The sequence below is a fragment of the Dasypus novemcinctus genome, chromosome 3 (assembly GCF_030445035.2).
Source record: "Dasypus novemcinctus isolate mDasNov1 chromosome 3, mDasNov1.1.hap2, whole genome shotgun sequence".
Taxonomy (NCBI): Eukaryota; Metazoa; Chordata; class Mammalia; order Cingulata; family Dasypodidae; genus Dasypus; species Dasypus novemcinctus.
In genome coordinates this window covers 162,754,112-162,770,677 of record NC_080675.1, presented here as the reverse complement: position 1 = coordinate 162,770,677, position 16,566 = coordinate 162,754,112, and the positions used below count along the sequence as shown (strand labels likewise).

The 16,566-nt window shown below is 39.3% G+C and overlaps 1 long non-coding RNA gene across 1 annotated transcript in view; it reads left to right on the top strand.

Moving 5' to 3' along the window:
* Positions 1-865: 865 nt before the first annotated feature.
* The window catches only part of LOC111766454 (uncharacterized), a 101,834-nt gene continuing 86,133 nt past the window's right edge, over positions 866-16,566 (top strand). Inside the window, exon 1 of the long non-coding RNA XR_011647931.1 lies at positions 866-970. This is a non-coding gene — a long non-coding RNA (uncharacterized lncRNA). The remainder of the gene's footprint in view (positions 971-16,566) is intronic.

The window sequence follows — 16,566 nt, the reverse complement described above, 5'->3', positions numbered from 1 at the left end:
TACTTTTTGTTCTGGCCTTTCATTGTTTAATAATTTTATGAACCTGGGGCTCACTAGTGCAAGAGGCCTTGACCCTCCCCGAATCGAAAAGTCCTAGCTGAGCCGAGGCCAAGGGTATATTCAACCCCCTGCAGAAGATCAGCGCGGGAACTGCAGATGTGTTTAAACAAAGCCGCTTTAGACGCAGCGCACTCAAGGTGGCATCCGAGGGGCGGCCCCTCCACCTTTCCGGTTTTGCGGGGCAGGCGGCTCGGGCGTGGGGGGTCACAATGGCCCGGCTCCCCGCGGAGGCTTCCAGGTGCCGGAGGGGTTGCGCATCCCGCCGGGCCCGGGGAACTTTCACTGGGCGGCCGCCGGGCGCGGACAATGGGCAGGAGAAAGGCCTTATCGCGGCGCGCAGGCCTTCCCCGAGCGCGGCGGGCGGCGGCAGCGCTTCCGCGGGCCCCCGGCCCCCCGCCCCGGCGCGCCCGCCGCCGCCGCCCGCCTCTTCCTCCCCTCGACCCCGCGACCTCCCGGAGAGGCGCGGCCGGCGGAAAAGCTTTGTGGGGTGGCCGCGGTAGCGACACGCGCGGCCGGGCCCCGAGAAAACAAAAGGGGGATGTGTGCAGCCGAAAGTCCGGAAACGGGGCGCCGGGGGCGGCCGGGAGCCGGGCGCAGCTCGCCCTCTGAGTCCATTGTTTGCAGAGCGCACTTCCACACGCGCTTAACAAGAAATTAACACATCCTGCTGCCGCTTATCAACCCATCCACAGCCAAACAAACACCACATTTATTTTGCACGGGGTCTCCCTCCCCCCCCCCGCCCGCTGCCCGGTCTTTTAATGTGATGACCAGGCCCAAGAAATCTATCTCGAAATCCCATCATACAAGACCTCCTCTTTGTTGGCACAGCCCTTCGTACCACTTATCACTCAGGATTCTCGTGCTTCTAAGTGGCTGCGGTATTTAAAAACGGTATTTGGACTGGACGGTAGGTAGGGCTTTATTTTCTTTAGAAATGATATTATGTAGAGTCCCTGCGTAAAGCGCTCCTTTTTTTTTTTTTTGGTGATAGCACTAAACATTCATCAAGTCTTATGAAGTGCCAGGTAGACACTATTCTAAGCACTTCACATGTGTTAATCCTTTACTCTCCATAACAACACTGTGCATTTGGTAGTACTTTTGTCTTCATTTTTATCTTCTAGCGGTACCGAGCTAGTGCATGGTGGGGCCTCCAGGGGATTGGAACCTCATCAGGTAGCTCCAGAGTCCATAAGCTTAACTTCTGCAATGATGTCTTACAACTTATTTTTACAACTATGAATTGCATTGATTTTGCTTTTAACTTTATTTTGAACACTGAAATAGAGGATTTTTCTGCAGCCTGTGCTCTTACTGAACTAGTTATCTAGGAAACCATGTATAGTAGAATTTCATAGACTATCAGAGGAACATTTAACTTCATGAAGCATATGCTTTTCTATCCATTTAGGAATTTCGTTTTCTCTGGATTTTTTTGATAAAGGGATGTAGAATCGAAGTTGAATTTGTCATTTCTATGAAAAGTACTTGTCATCTCTATGGTACATGTTCACATGGAAAATAAAGTTGAATGAGCACCAATAAATTTAAATCAATGGCTTAATCAACCAGTTGAAACCAAAGCTTCAACTTTTTCTGATTTCTCTGATCAAGGTGGCTGATCGTGGCCTAAATATCCCCTTCAGTGGATTGAGAATGTCTGCTGTAAACCTGGGCTGAAGTACTTGTTCTGGAGAGATGCAAGCCCCATCTCTTGCAAGGTTGCCCACGCTGGCCTCTTGTAGTTACATCTGAGGTCACCTGAATTAACTTGTGTCGAGTTTTAAGGTCCAAATGCTGTTTGGAGACAGAAGCTGTAAATGAATAAGACACTATTCATACCTAAAGCAGTAACTCACTGGATGGTCAGGAAAGATTATAACAATAACTAAAAGTAGATGTGATAAGTGCTATATGATGTGATAAAAGAACACAGATGGGAGATCAATAATTTCACCTTGGGGTCAGAATGCCACAGAAAGGTTTAAATGCTTCAAAATACTCTTATCTCCTATAAGCCACCTAAGCAATCTTTCATTCAACAAATATTTATTGAATCCCCTTATTGTGTCATTGTGTTAAAAAAAAAGCAGACTCTAGTATCATGGAGTGCATAATCCGGTGGGGAGATAAAAATGAGCTAAATAATCACTTGAATACATGAAAATTAGTGTTACGAATTTGTGTTCATCTTTTATGCTTATTTGTTCTGTAAGATTCACACTCTGAAATAAATAACACAAACTTTATGCCAAATGTTGGTATTCATGGAATATTTTTCATCTTCCTGGTAGATATTTTAGATACCTTGGTAAGTGAATAACAGATTGAAATCTGTATTTCAAAATAAAGGTAAGGAATTAATAAGAAAAAACACAAGAGATGAGAAAATACAGATAAAGAAGGATTGCAGGTAATTATAATTCAATTATTGAGCTTACTACTTGGAAGGCATTATTCTAGTGCTTTATGTATTTGATCTCAGTAGTCAGAACAATCTCTTAAAAATGATGCTATTATTAGGTTCATTCAGATAGAGAAACTGAGGTCCCGAGAGGTTAGGTAACTTGCCTGGGTCATGCAGTTATTAAATATCAGAAGTACAATACTAAGTAATGAAATTTGGCTCTAGATGCAATGTGGTGCTGCTGTCAGGTAGGCAGGCAAAGAAGAAATGGAGAAATGGAGGATATAGCCATAGAAAACATAGTAAAAAGAGTCATATACTTAGAACTAAGGCAGAGAAAGAGATAGACACCTAGAACATAGTAATAGTATATATTGGAAAACTCATAGATTCTGGGGTAAGAGACATCTGGATTGAAATGAGGATTAAATGGCCTACCTTAAAGGGCTTAATACAACTTTCTGGTTTAGAGTAAGGAAGTGCTCAATGAATGCCCATTTATTCCTTTCATTCTGAATTGTTGAAAGAATTGTTATTGCCATACTAAGCACATCTGCTTCCTTGAGGAGAAATCTGGATGTAAAATGACCCCTCTCTGCTTCTAACCTTATCTTTCTTTCAGAGCTGAGAAATATAGACACAGAATGCTGATAGAGGTCGAACAGTCCACCCACCTCAAGTTGCTTCTGTACAATATGTGTGTGTGTTTCTCCACGTGTGGTAATGGAGGGTGGTGGTATACCTCTATCCCTCTGCTTGAGAAAGCTCTCCTCTCTTTTAGGTAAAGGTATGTTGGGTAGATAGAAATATCTTCCTCTCTATCCTGCATGCGCTGCCCTTCTCCCTTAAGTACACATCTATTGGTAGTTACTGAGGTCAGGGATGTTGTTGGCCAATATTCTCCTTTGAACTCCATATCTGCTTATATGTATATATATATATAGAGAGAGTATATTAAGGGGAAGGTAAGGTGGGAAAACAAAATCAGGGTTCATAGTTTCCTACTTTCATAAATCAAATGTGAACATAATAAGTTTTTTTTTGTGTGTGGGTATGTATGCCAGAATTTGTTTTGTTCAATTTTTTTTATTAGAGAAGTTACAAGTTTACAAAATAATCATGCAAAAAATACAAGATTCACGTATACCGCCCCACCACAAACAGCTTGCATTGATGTATTGTTAGTATTGATGATAGCACTTTAAAAAATAATTGTACTTTCTTTAAAACAGTAGTCACCTTTGTTACAATTGATGAAAGATATTAAAATAGTTCGATCTATCTTCCATTATTTACATTAGGTGTTTTTCCCCATATACCACCCTGTTATTACCACCTTGTATTAGTATAGTATATTTACTATAATTCATGAAATAGTATTTTTATGCTTGTACTATTAACTATAGATAGTCCATTGTCTACAATAGAGTTCACTGTGTTGTACAGTCTTATGTTTTTTCTTTTAACTTTTTCTTTTGTAAATCTTTTTTTTCTTTATTTTCAAATAATTTTTAGGTGACATAGATGTTACATAAAAAATATAAAGGATTCCCATATATTCCATCCCTCTCCCTCTCACATTTTCTCCCATTAACAATATCTTTCATTAGTATGATACAAACAAATATTGAAGCATGGCTGCTAACCGTAGTCTATAGTTTACATTATGGTTTGTACTTTGCAATGCACAATTTTATAGATTTTGTCAAAATGTATAATGGCCCGTATCCATCATTGCATTGTCATGCAGAACAATTCCAATGTTCCCAAAGTGCCTGATGTTACACCTATTCTTCCCTCTCTCTCTGCTCAGAGCCTCTGGTGACCATTGTCTTTATATCAATGTTACACATACTCTGTTACTAGAATAACAATAATTATACTTTAATCCATAGTTGCATTCCACCCTTATGTTTGTTCATTCCTCAGATTTAAGGATTTGGGGTTGGTGAAACCCACTCTGCTTCCAGTTTGGAGGGGGCTTAGATCCCATGGGGCATAAAGGTGGAACTGTTTTGCTTGCAGTTGTAAAAACTCTGTTTTTTGGGGGATAGGCATTGTCCATTATAATTCTTTTGTTAGTTGTCCTGGGTGAGTCCGATGATCTGGAGAGTAGGTGTTGGCTGCAACTCTCCTGAGATACATGGTTCAACCAGCGTATGAATAGATGGAAGATTTAAGTCTCTGGGACATATATTTAATGGGTATGGTGCTATATATAGGTTAAAATAAAAGTGACAGAAGAACCATGTGTAGGAAAATTATAAATGAGTCTAACTGATACATGGGGGAGATAGATTATGATACATTTCAAGGCAAGGCCCATGATGGGGTGCCAATTTCCTGGGGTTTTCTGCCCTGCCTGTAGTGTCCAGATGTCTCTAGAGCCCTTAGGAGTATCCCTAATTGAGACATTGTTTACTATGGCAGTCAGTGAGATCCTCCTGAGATGTCCATAAATGAATGCACCTCCTGGAATGGCCTCCTTACTCACTTTGAAATTGCTTAGCCATACACACCCTTGTATTTAATATTCCCCCTTTTGGTCAAGGTCTTTTTTCCAATGCATCACTAGCTGGCACTTGGTAATAATAATCCCTAGGTACCAAGGAGGCCCATCCCCAGGAGTCATGTCCGACACCAGGGGGAAGGCAGTGAATTTATATGCTGAGTTTGGCTTAGAGAGAAGCCACGTTTAAGTAACAAGGAGATTTTCAGGACGTAACTTGTAGGCAATATGTTTATTACTAGGCTGAGTTTCAATTTTTCAAGAAAAGGGCTCATAAATACAAGCATTAGTATCGATGGACTGGCATATTGGTCTGTCCTCTTTCCCTAGGCATTGCTTATGTTCTCCAGAGAGTCTTGCCACTTTATTAGAGGATGTAGTAGGACTCCCAGAATGGGAATTTAATATTTTGTTGGTTATTACATGGGTCTTCACCACTGAGATAACACCCCATGACTGTATGAACACACTCATATTCCATAGAGACATGCCCCAGGTACATCCTTTCCCACATATCCCCCCACCACTGACACTCTGCACCAGAATCCTCCCCTACTGTAGTTGTAGTTTTTCTGTAATCCAAAACCTCCTCCAAATCAAAGCCAAACATTTTTTTGCATTGTGCCTTTCATCCCTGTAAGATCAGTTGTCTTTTATGTGTATGGAATATTTCTTCTGTATGTTCCCCCAGTGCTTTTTTTTTTTTTTTCACTTTATTTTCAAAGCTTTAGGTTACAGAAAAGTCACATCAAAAATATAGGGGGTTACCATATACCTTATCCCCTCCTCTCTCAAATTTGTCCTTATTAAAAATATCTTACATGAGTATGGTACATTTGTTACAATCAATGGACAAATATTGAAACATTGTTACTAACTATGGTCAGTGGTTTACATTATGGTTTACACTTTGCACTGTACAATTTTATTGTTTTTGACAAAATGTATAATGGCCTGTACCCGTCATTTCAAAATCATGCAGAACAATTCCAATGCCCTAAAAATGTAATATGTTCCACCTATTCTTCCCTTCTACTCCCCTTAGAACTTCTGGTAACGACTAATTTTCAAATTTTCAAGAAAAGTGTTCATAATTACTTACATTAATGTTAAGCGTTTGACACACTGGTCTGTTTTCTATTAGGCACTGCCTATGTACTCAAGAGAGTCTTGCCCCTTTATTTGAGAATGCAGCAGGACTCCCCAGGATGTGAGTTTAATATTTTCTTGTTTATTACGTGGGTTTCTCCCCACTGAGGTGACACCCTATGACAAGATGAACACATTCATATTCCACTGAAGCATGTCTTAGTTTCTCAAGACCAGTAAAGAATTAGATTCCAAACACAGTCACCAACTTCAATCTGTCACCCCATGAATATTTTTTAATATAACATTCCCAAAGGGTCTCACAAAGTTTTTGGTCTATAGGAAACCTAAAAGTCATCTGGGCCAAACTCTCATCTGAGGCTAGATTCCTCATGTTTGAGCTTCATGTGAAGAAGAATTCACTGTTTTGTAAGGGTGTCCACCTCATCAATAGAAAGCACCTATTCAAAGAGAAGAATGTGAAGAATTTGTAGGGATTTTAATAATTATCAAGTTTTACCCCTCCTTTTCATGAGATCTCAGAAAGTCATAATGCATTCTCTATCTAAATAATTTCCATTATACGACACTCAGTAGTGTGTGGGATGGCCTGGTTCTTTTATGACAGTCTCTCAAATTTCTGAAAACTGTTCTTCTGACCTCATCCCATACGTAAACATCTCTTCTAGGCAAACCATGTGTCACCAAATTCCATCAAATATCCCTCAAGCATTATACTTTCAAGATTGCTAACTGTTTAACTCTCTCTTCTGTGGATGATTTATGTAAGATATAGAAAAAATAATCAGGTACAATACTTCAAATGTGGTTGACAAGGACCCAGGAAGGTCACTGGACAGAGTGTCAGGACTTAACTATTACTATGACTTGAAAACCTTTACTTTGTCACTCTCAAGTACATATCCTTCATTTGGGATTGGAAGAAAATGTTGTCAGGGTACTTTTCAGCTAAAAATTTCTTGAATTTCTCTATTAAATCTGTTCATTTGGATGCTCAAGTTTTAAGGGTGCAACCAAAATGCCGTATTAATTCATTTTTGTTATTGATGCTTTATGTGTTTGTTTTCATTTTATATCCATTATAATTGTAGGCTCACATGTTATTTCTGGTTTTTATGGTGTTTTATAGTAAATTATGTAAAATATTTTGGTTTAATAAGTGACTTTTTTGGCAAGAAATTGTTTATAATAAGTTGCATTTGTACTTAGATCATTCCATCTTTTCCTCAGGATGAATGTGAAATGATTGTCCACAGACCTCATTGATATGAGTGCTGTTGCTTAGGAGTGACAAGTTGCTATTCCTTTCACCATATCTGAGTCTTTTTGTTTACAGTTGGTTTCTTGTAGACAGAATATAGCCAAAGCTATCATGTATTTTTAAAATTTACTTTTTCTTTTTTCATATAGCTTTCACAAATGTATACCACAGGGTAATTACTAACAAAAACAAGATATAAAATAGTGTATCAACACCAATATTCCCCCATAACATTTTATAGTAAATCCTTTCCCCCAGCTCCTGGCAACTATTATTGCATCATTTTCCTATATTTGGCTTTTTCCCAGCATGTAATACAAATGGACTTATGCCATAGCTAGCCCTTTAAGTCTATCTACTTTAATTTAGTGTAATACATTTGAAATTCAGCATAAGGTTGTTACATTATCTGTAGTTTGTTCCTTTTGGTTATTAAGTATGATTCAGTGTATGAATTTACCAAAGTATCTACTATTTTGAGTATATCTATTACTCAAATTATATCTATTACTATTTTAGGTGACAATGAAATCCCACCAACAGTGTATAGAGACCATGCATTCCTTTATTCTCCATTTAATGTTCATGGGATCAATAGTGATGACCCTTCTTCTATTCTTGAAGTTTGCAATTTGAATTGTCTCTCATTTTTTTCTTCGTTCACATAGCTAGGGTTTTATATATTGTATTTATTTTTTCAAAGAACTAACTGATTTTATCTATTGTTTTCCTATTTTCAATTTCATTGATTTTTTGTTTAATTTATCTATTTTTAATTAATTAATAAGACACTTTAGATTACAGAAATGTTACCTAAAAAATATAGGGGATTCCCATATGCCCTGCTCACTTCCCTTCCCACACTTGCCCACATTAACAGCATCCCTCTTTAGTGTGGTATATTTGTCAAAATTAATGAACACATATTGGAGCATTGCCACTAAGTGTGGATTATAGTTTGCATTCTCTCACACAATTTTGTAAATTATGACAAGATATACAATTGCCTGTATGAGATTGCAACATCATTTAGGACATTTCCATGTCCTGAAAATGCCCCCATATTACACTTATTTTTCCCTCTTCCTCACCTCAGAAGCTCCAGTGGCCACTGCCTCCACATCGGTGATAAAAGTTCTTCCATTACTAGAATAACATTGTCCATCATCTTCTCCTTGTTAGTTGTCCTGGATGAGTCCAAGGAACTAGAGAGTAGGTGTTGCAACTCGGTTGAGATTCAGGATCCAGCTGGCATATGGAAAGTCCAGCTATTTAAGTCTTTTGGACATAAACCTATCAACTTTAGTACTAACTATAGGTTCAAATGTAAGGGCAGAAGAGCCATGTGTAGGGAAACCACAACCGAGTCCAACTCTGTCACACTGGGGAGCATAAATTCCAAAGTAGGGCCTGCTGGCAGGGTGCCCAACTTCTGAGCTGTCAGCCTTGCCTATAATGTCTGCATGTCTCCAGAGCCCTCAGGAGTCCTGCTATTTGATGCAATATTTACTGTGGTGGTCAATGAGACCCTGCTGAGGTGTGCATAATATCCGGACTGACCTTCTGACTCACTTTGAAGTCTTTTAGCTATATAAACTCACTTGTCTTTCCTCTTTTCCTTTTTGGTGAAGGTCTTTTCCAGTTGCTTTGCTAATTGGTGCTTGGTAGCAGTTCCTCAGTGCAAGTGAGTCTCATCCCCAGGAGTCATGTCCCACACTGGGGGGAGATAATGCATTTATATACTGAGTTTGGCTTAGAGAAAGGCTACATTTGAGCAAAAAGGAGGCTCTCAGGAAGTAAATCTTAAGCAAACTATAATACTAAGCTAAGTTTCAATTTCAAAAGAAAAGGTTCATAAGTATAGTTATCAATATTAAGGACTCATCAGTGGTCCATCTTCCTTCTTTAGTTACTGCCCCTGAACTCAGGGGATTCTTACTGTCCCGTTTGACAAGGTGGCAGAACTTCCCAGGATGGGAATTATATTTTCTTTCAGTTATGGTGTGGACCTTCACCCACTGTAACAATGCCCTGTGAAAACTTGAACTCATTCATATTCCTTATTGACTGCCTCAGGTGAACTTTCTCCCATGCATTCCCCTATCACTGACACCCCGCACCAGTGATCCTCTCCTACCACAGTTGTAACCCTTCTGTAATCCAAAACTTCTTCAAAACTGAAGCCAACAAGATAACCAAATACAATTAATAAGAAAATGAAATAATAATGATAGTTTCAAAAATAACCAATAAAATACAAAAAAAATTAAAAATTGAAATAAAAATTTTAAAAAGTTAAAAATTTGGCATTATGCCTTTCATCACTGTAAGATCTGTTGTCTTGTGTGTACAGTGGCATTTTCTTCCATTTATTCCCCCAGTGTCTTATTTTTTGCATTTTATCTTCAAAGAAGTTCTAGGTTACAGAAAAATCATGTACAGAATATAGGAGATTCCCATATACCCAACATCCTCCATCTTTTCCCCTTTCTCCTGTTAATAACATTTTATGTATGGATGATACTTTTGTTACAATTGATGCACAAATATTGAAGCATTGCTGCTGCTAACCATGGTCAATGATTTACATTATGGCATATATTTTGGACAATACACTTTTATAAATTGTGATGAAATTTACATGGACTGTATCCATCATTGCAAGATTATACAGAACAATTCCAATGACCCTAAAATGCCCCGTGATCCATCTATTCTATTCCTCCCTTCCCCTTCCCTCAGGACCCATGGCAACCATCAATCTTCACTCCTTGAACAAGATTCACAGTTGCAACAACACTGAGGGCTTGACATACTGGACTGTCCTCTGTTGGGCAATGCCTATGCTCTCATGAGACTTCTGCCTCTCTATTTGAGAAAATAGCAGGACTTCCCAGGATGGGAGTTCAACACCTTCCTGTTCATTGTGTGGGTCTCCACCTCCTGAAACAATGCACTATGACAGGATAAACAGACACACTCCCTAGAAGCCTGCCCCAGGTGCACCCTGTTCTGCATGCCCTCCACATCCAACACCCTAAACCAGTAACCCACCTCTGCTGTATTGTATGAAAGAATATTCCCAACATTGTAATTTCAACAATATACTCAAAAATCTCCAGAATTCATCTGCTCCCTCCCTGACACTCCCCTCAGTTCCATGGACAGTGCAAACTGCGTGTTCCCCCCCCCCCCCCCCAGGCCCTTCACAGACCAGCACCACCCAATGCAATAGATTGATTGTACCACTGTCATGACCATCCAGGGCACAACTACACCCTTCCACCTTATCATAGATTTTGCCATTTGGGCATTGACTTACAACGCTCTACTCCCTTTCAGTCTCCTGTAAACCTATCTTCCAGACTCTAGCTCTGTGAGCCTTCTCAATTTGCTTAATTCATATCAGTGAAGTCATGTAATATTTGTCCTTCAGCACCTGGCTTATTTCACTCAACATAAGGTCTTCAAGGTTCATCCATGTTATCCCATGTGTTAATACTGCATTGCTTCTTATAGCTGAGTAATATTCCATTTTTTATACACCAAAGTTTGTTTATCCACTCATCTGTTGATGGACATTTGGGTCGTTTCCAACTTTTGGCAACAGTGAATAATACCACTATGAACATTGGTGTGCATATATGTTTATGTCCCTGCTTTCAGTCCTTCTGGTTACATACCCAGTAGTGGGATTCATATGGAAGTTCTGTAGTTAGTTTCCTGAGGAACTGCCAGATCACCAGACTGTTGTCCACAATGGTTGCAACATTCCGCATTCCCCCTAGTAGTGGATAAGTGTTCCCATTCCTCCACATCCTCTCCAGTACTTGTAGCCCTCTGTTTTTTTAATAGCTGCAAGTCTAATGGGTGTAAAATAATATCTCATTGTCGTTTTGATTTGCATTTCCCTAATAGCTAGTGATGTTGAGCATCTTATGTACTTTTTAGCTATTTGCATTTCTTATGTGGAGAAGTGTCTATTCAAATCACTTGCCCATTTTTTAATGGGTTGTTTGTCTTTTTATTTTCCAGGTGTAGGATTTCTTTATATATGCTGGATATTAGGCCCCTATCAGATATATGGTTACCAAATATTTTCTCCCATTGAGTAGGCTGCTTTTTCACTTTCTTGATGAACTCCTTTGAGGTGCAAAAAGTTTTAAGTCTGAGGAGGTCCCATTATCTCTTTTTTCTTTCATTGCTCATGCTTTGGGTATAAAGTTCATGAAATCATTTCCTAATAAAATATCTTATAGATGCTTCCCTGCATTATCTTCCAAGATCCTTATGGACTGGGCTTTTATATTTAGATCTTTGACCCATCTTGAGTTAATTTTTGGGTAAGGTATGAGATGATATTCCTCTCTCAATCTTTTGGCTATGGATATCCAGTTCTCCAAGCATCATTTGTTGAAGAAGCTGTTCTCTCCCAGTTGAGGGGGCATGGTGGCCTTGTCAACTATTAGTTTACTGTATATGCAAAGATCTATATCATAACTTTCAACTCGGTTCCATTGGTCAGTATGCCTATACTTGTGCTAATACCATGCAGTTTTATTTTTGAGCATTTATTTTTTTATTTTATTTTTTGAATATACATAGATCACAAAAAATGTTATGTTAAAAAATACAAAAGGTTCCTACATGCCCCCCCACTCCCCACCCCTCCACTCCTCCCATATCAACAACCTCTTTTGTCATTGTGGCACATTCATTGCATTTGATGAATACATTTTGGAGCACTGCTGCACCGCATGGATTATAGTTTACATTGTAGTTTACACTCTTCCCCCAGTCCATTCAATGGGTTATGGCAAGATATATAATGTCCAGCATCTGTCCTTGCAATATCATTTAGGACAATTCCAAGTACCAAAAATGCCCCCACATCACATCTCTTCCTCCCATTCCCTATTTTCAGCAACTATGGTGGCCACTTTCTCCAGATCAATACTACAATTTCTTCCATTACTAGTCAAAATAGTTCTATAGTAGAATACCATAAGTACACTCTAATCCATATTTTATTCCCCCATCCTGTGGACCTTGGGATGGTGATATCTACTCCACCTCTATATCTGGAGGGGTCTTAGGTCTCACATCTAAGGCTCCTGAGGGCTATGGAGACACACAGGTTCTATGGTCATGGCAGATGGCTCTGGAGTTCAGGGTCTTGTCATTGGGCCCTACTTTGGAATTTGTGTTCCTGAGTGTGATGAAGTTGGACTTAGATGTGACCTTACAACACATGCCTCTTCTGTCACTTTTACTGAACCCATGGTTGGTGCTGGGGTTGGTGTATACCCAAGAGACTTGAATCTCTGGACAGGACATGTGCCAGCTGGGCCCTGAGCCTCAGCAGACTTGCAACTCCTACCCTCTGGTTTATTGAACTTACCCCGGCCAGCTAACAGGGAGGTGAAGAAGGTCAATCAACACACCAGGGAGCCAAAAATGCTTACAACTGCAAGCAGGGGAATTGCACCCATCAACCATGTGAAACCTAAGACCCCTCTCGATATAGAGGTGCAGTAGATATCACCATCCCAGGGTCCATAGGATGGGGGAATAAAATGTGGATTAGAGTGTACTTATGGTATTCTACTATAGAACTATTTTGACTAGTAATGGAAGAACAGATGGTTGGGAAGGAGTTCTCCGAAGCATGTATATAAGACCAGTGAAGAAGGATGGTATCTACTTTGGCTGACTCTGGGATCCTGCTGAGGCATGCATAAGTGCAACCTCTCTGATAACCTCCCGACTCTTTTTTGAAGACTCTTAGCCATATAATCTCATTTGCCATTACCATTTCCCCCTTTTTCTCAAGGTCTTTTTATAGTTGCATCATCAGTTAGTGATTGGTAGTAATCCCTTGGCGCCAGGGAGGCACATCCCTGGGATTCATGTCCCATGCTGGGGGGAAGGTAATGCATTTACAGGCTGAGTGTGGCTTACTGGCCGCATTCGAGCAACATGGAGGCTCTCAGGAGGTAACTCTTAAGCACCCTGCAGCTCTAGGCCTAGTTCAAATTTTAGGCACACAGGCTAATAAGCATAGTCATCAGTATCAAAGGCTCATGATTGGACCATCCTTCCTCACTGGTCTTTACCCTTGCACTTGGGGCATTGGGGATTGTTGCTGTTCTATTGGGGAATGTGACAGAGCTCCCCTGGCTAGGAATTCAGCACTCCCTCAGTTGTCATTTGTAACTGCAACTATAATGAAAATACCCAACAAATATCTGAACGTTTTTATATATCTTATATACATGCTTTGGAGAACTCCTTCCCAACCATCTGTTCCCCCATCAATAACACCCACACCAGCATTCCTCCCTGCCATACCCCATTGCGGTCCAAAACTTCTTCAAAAGCGAAGCCTAATATATTGCCAAATTCAATTAATATGAAAATGAAGTTGTAATGATAGGTTTAAAGATTAGAAATAGAATACATACTAATTCAGAAAAGCTAAAATAAAATAAAAATAATTGGGGTATTAAAAAATGAAAAATATCATACAACTTTGTTTTTGACATTTTGTCTTTCATCACTGTAATAAGTGTTGCCCTGTATGTACAGTGGCAAGGCAATTTCTTTTATTTCTTCCTCAGTGTCTACATCTAATTTTTCTAATTTTTAATTTTGTCTTCAAAATAGTTTTAGATCACAGTAAAGATACATATACAATATAGGGAACTCCCATATATCCAATATCAAATCCTTTTCCCCCTTCCCCAGTAATGATCTTTATACATATTCATGTTATATTTGCTGCAGCCAATGTACAGTTATTGAAACGTAGCTATCAAACATGGTTCCATTTTGATTTACATTATGGTTTATATTTCAGACTGTACAATATTCTAAATCTTTAGTTACATTATGGCTTACATTATGGTTTACATTTTAGCCTATAGGCTTTTATACATTTTTGGTGGAATTTAACATGTCCTATATCCATCATTGCACGATCTCATGGAACACTTCCACAGGCCCCCCAGTTACCCTTCTTCCATCTATTATATTCCTCCCTCTCCCTCCCCTCAGAGCCCATAGTGACAACCAAGCTTCACTGCTTGAAGGACCAGATTCACAGATACTTGCAACAATGCTGAGGGCTTGACCTACTAGACTGTCCTCCCCTATTGGGAGCCACCAATTCTACTCCCTCTGTTTAAGAACATCAGGCCTCTCCAGGATGGGGTAAAATTTCCCACTCATTGTACAGGTCTCCTCCCAATGATATAACACATTATGACAAGATGAGCACTCACACACTCCCTAAAAGCCTGCCCCTGTGCCAGATGCCCCCTCTTAAGCACCTTAAATAGGTAATCCCTCCTTATTATATTTTCTGAAGAGTTTTCTCAACATTATAGTTTCAACCACATACCTGACAATCTCCCATGTTCCACTGTTCCCTCCAACCTTCTCCCTAATTCCTTGGGCCATCTGACCCATCCTTCCAACCCTAGCCCCCCTCAAGCCTGAAAAGTCCCACACAATATTATCCCTATGCCCCCATCTTATTCCTTCCCTTTACAAATACTTACTTTATCATAGATTTCACCCATGTAGGCATCAGCTCATAACCTTCCTCCCTACCCCCCCCTCAATTTCCTATAAGGCTATCATTCAGTCTCTAGTTCTCTGAGACAGCTTGGTTTGCTTATTTCATATCAAGGAGGTCATGTAGTATTTGTCCGTCAATGCCTGGCTTGCTTTACTCAACATAAGGTCCTCAAGATTCATCCATGTTATCCCATGTGTTTGTACTGTATTCCTTCTTGTAGCTAAGTAGTATTCCATTGTATGTATGCACCACATTTTGTTTATCCATTCATCTGTTAATGGGCATTTGAGTTGATTCCAATTTTTGGCAATAGTGAATAATGCCACTGTGAACATTGGTGTGCATATATAGGTTTGTGTCCTTGTTTTCAGTTCTTCTGGCTATATACCCAGCAGTGGAATTGCTGGGTCATATGGCAAATCTATAGCTAGTTTTTTGAGAAACCACCAAACTGTCCTCCAGTATGGCTGGATCCTTCTGCATTCCCACCAGCAGTGGATGAGTGTTCCCATTCTTCCACATCCTCTCCAACACTTGCAGTCCTCCCTTTTTTTTGATAGCCACCAGTCTTATGGGAGTAAGATGGTATCTTATTGTAATCTTGATTTGCATTTCCCTAATAGCTAGTGATTTTGAGCACATTTTCATGTGCTTTTTAGCCATTTGCATTTCTTCTTTGGTGAAGCATCTGTTAAATCTCTTGCCCATTTTTAAAATGGGTTGTTTGTCTTTTTATTTTTGAGATATAGGCTCTTTATGTATGCATGATAATTAGTCTCCTATCAGATATATGGTTACCAAATATTTTCTCCCATTGGGTAAGCTTTCTTTTCATTTTCTTGACAAACTCCTTTGAGGTGCAAAAGGCTTTACTTTTGAGGAGGTCCCATTTTTCTATTTGTTCTTTTGTTGCTCATGCTTTTGGTATGAATTTCCTATTACAAGGTCCTGTAGATGTGTCCCTACATTGTTTTCCAAGGCCTTTATAGTTGGTTCTTATATTTAGGTTTTTGATCCATTTTGAGTTGATTTTTGTGTAAGGCATGAGATGGTAATCCTCTTTCATTCTTTTTCCTATGGAGATTCAGTTCTCCAAGCACCATTTATTGAAGAGGCCATTCTCTCCCAGTTGAGTGGGCTTGGTGGCCTTGTCAAATATCAGATGACTGTATATATGAGGATCTATATTAGAACTCTCAATTTGTTTCCATTGGTCAGTGTATCTATCCTTGTGCCAGTACCATGCTGTTTTCACAACTGTAGCTTTGTAGTATGTTTTGAAGTCAGGTAGTGTGATTCCTCCTATTTCATTTTTCTTTTTCAATACGTTTTTGGTTATTCAGGGCCTCTTTCCTTTCCAAATAAATTTCATATTTAGTTTTTCTACTTCATTAAAAAATGCTGTGTAGATTTCTATTGGGAGTGCATTGAATCTGTAGATCAGTTTGGGGAGGATAGGCATCTTAATGATGTTTAGTCTTTCTATCCATGAACAGGGAATATTCCTCTATTTAATAAGTCTTCTTTGATTTCCTTGAACAGTGTTGTGTAGTTTTCTGTATATAAGTCTTTTACATCTTTAGTTAAATTTATTCCTAGGTATTTGATTTTTTAACTACTATTGTAAATAGTAT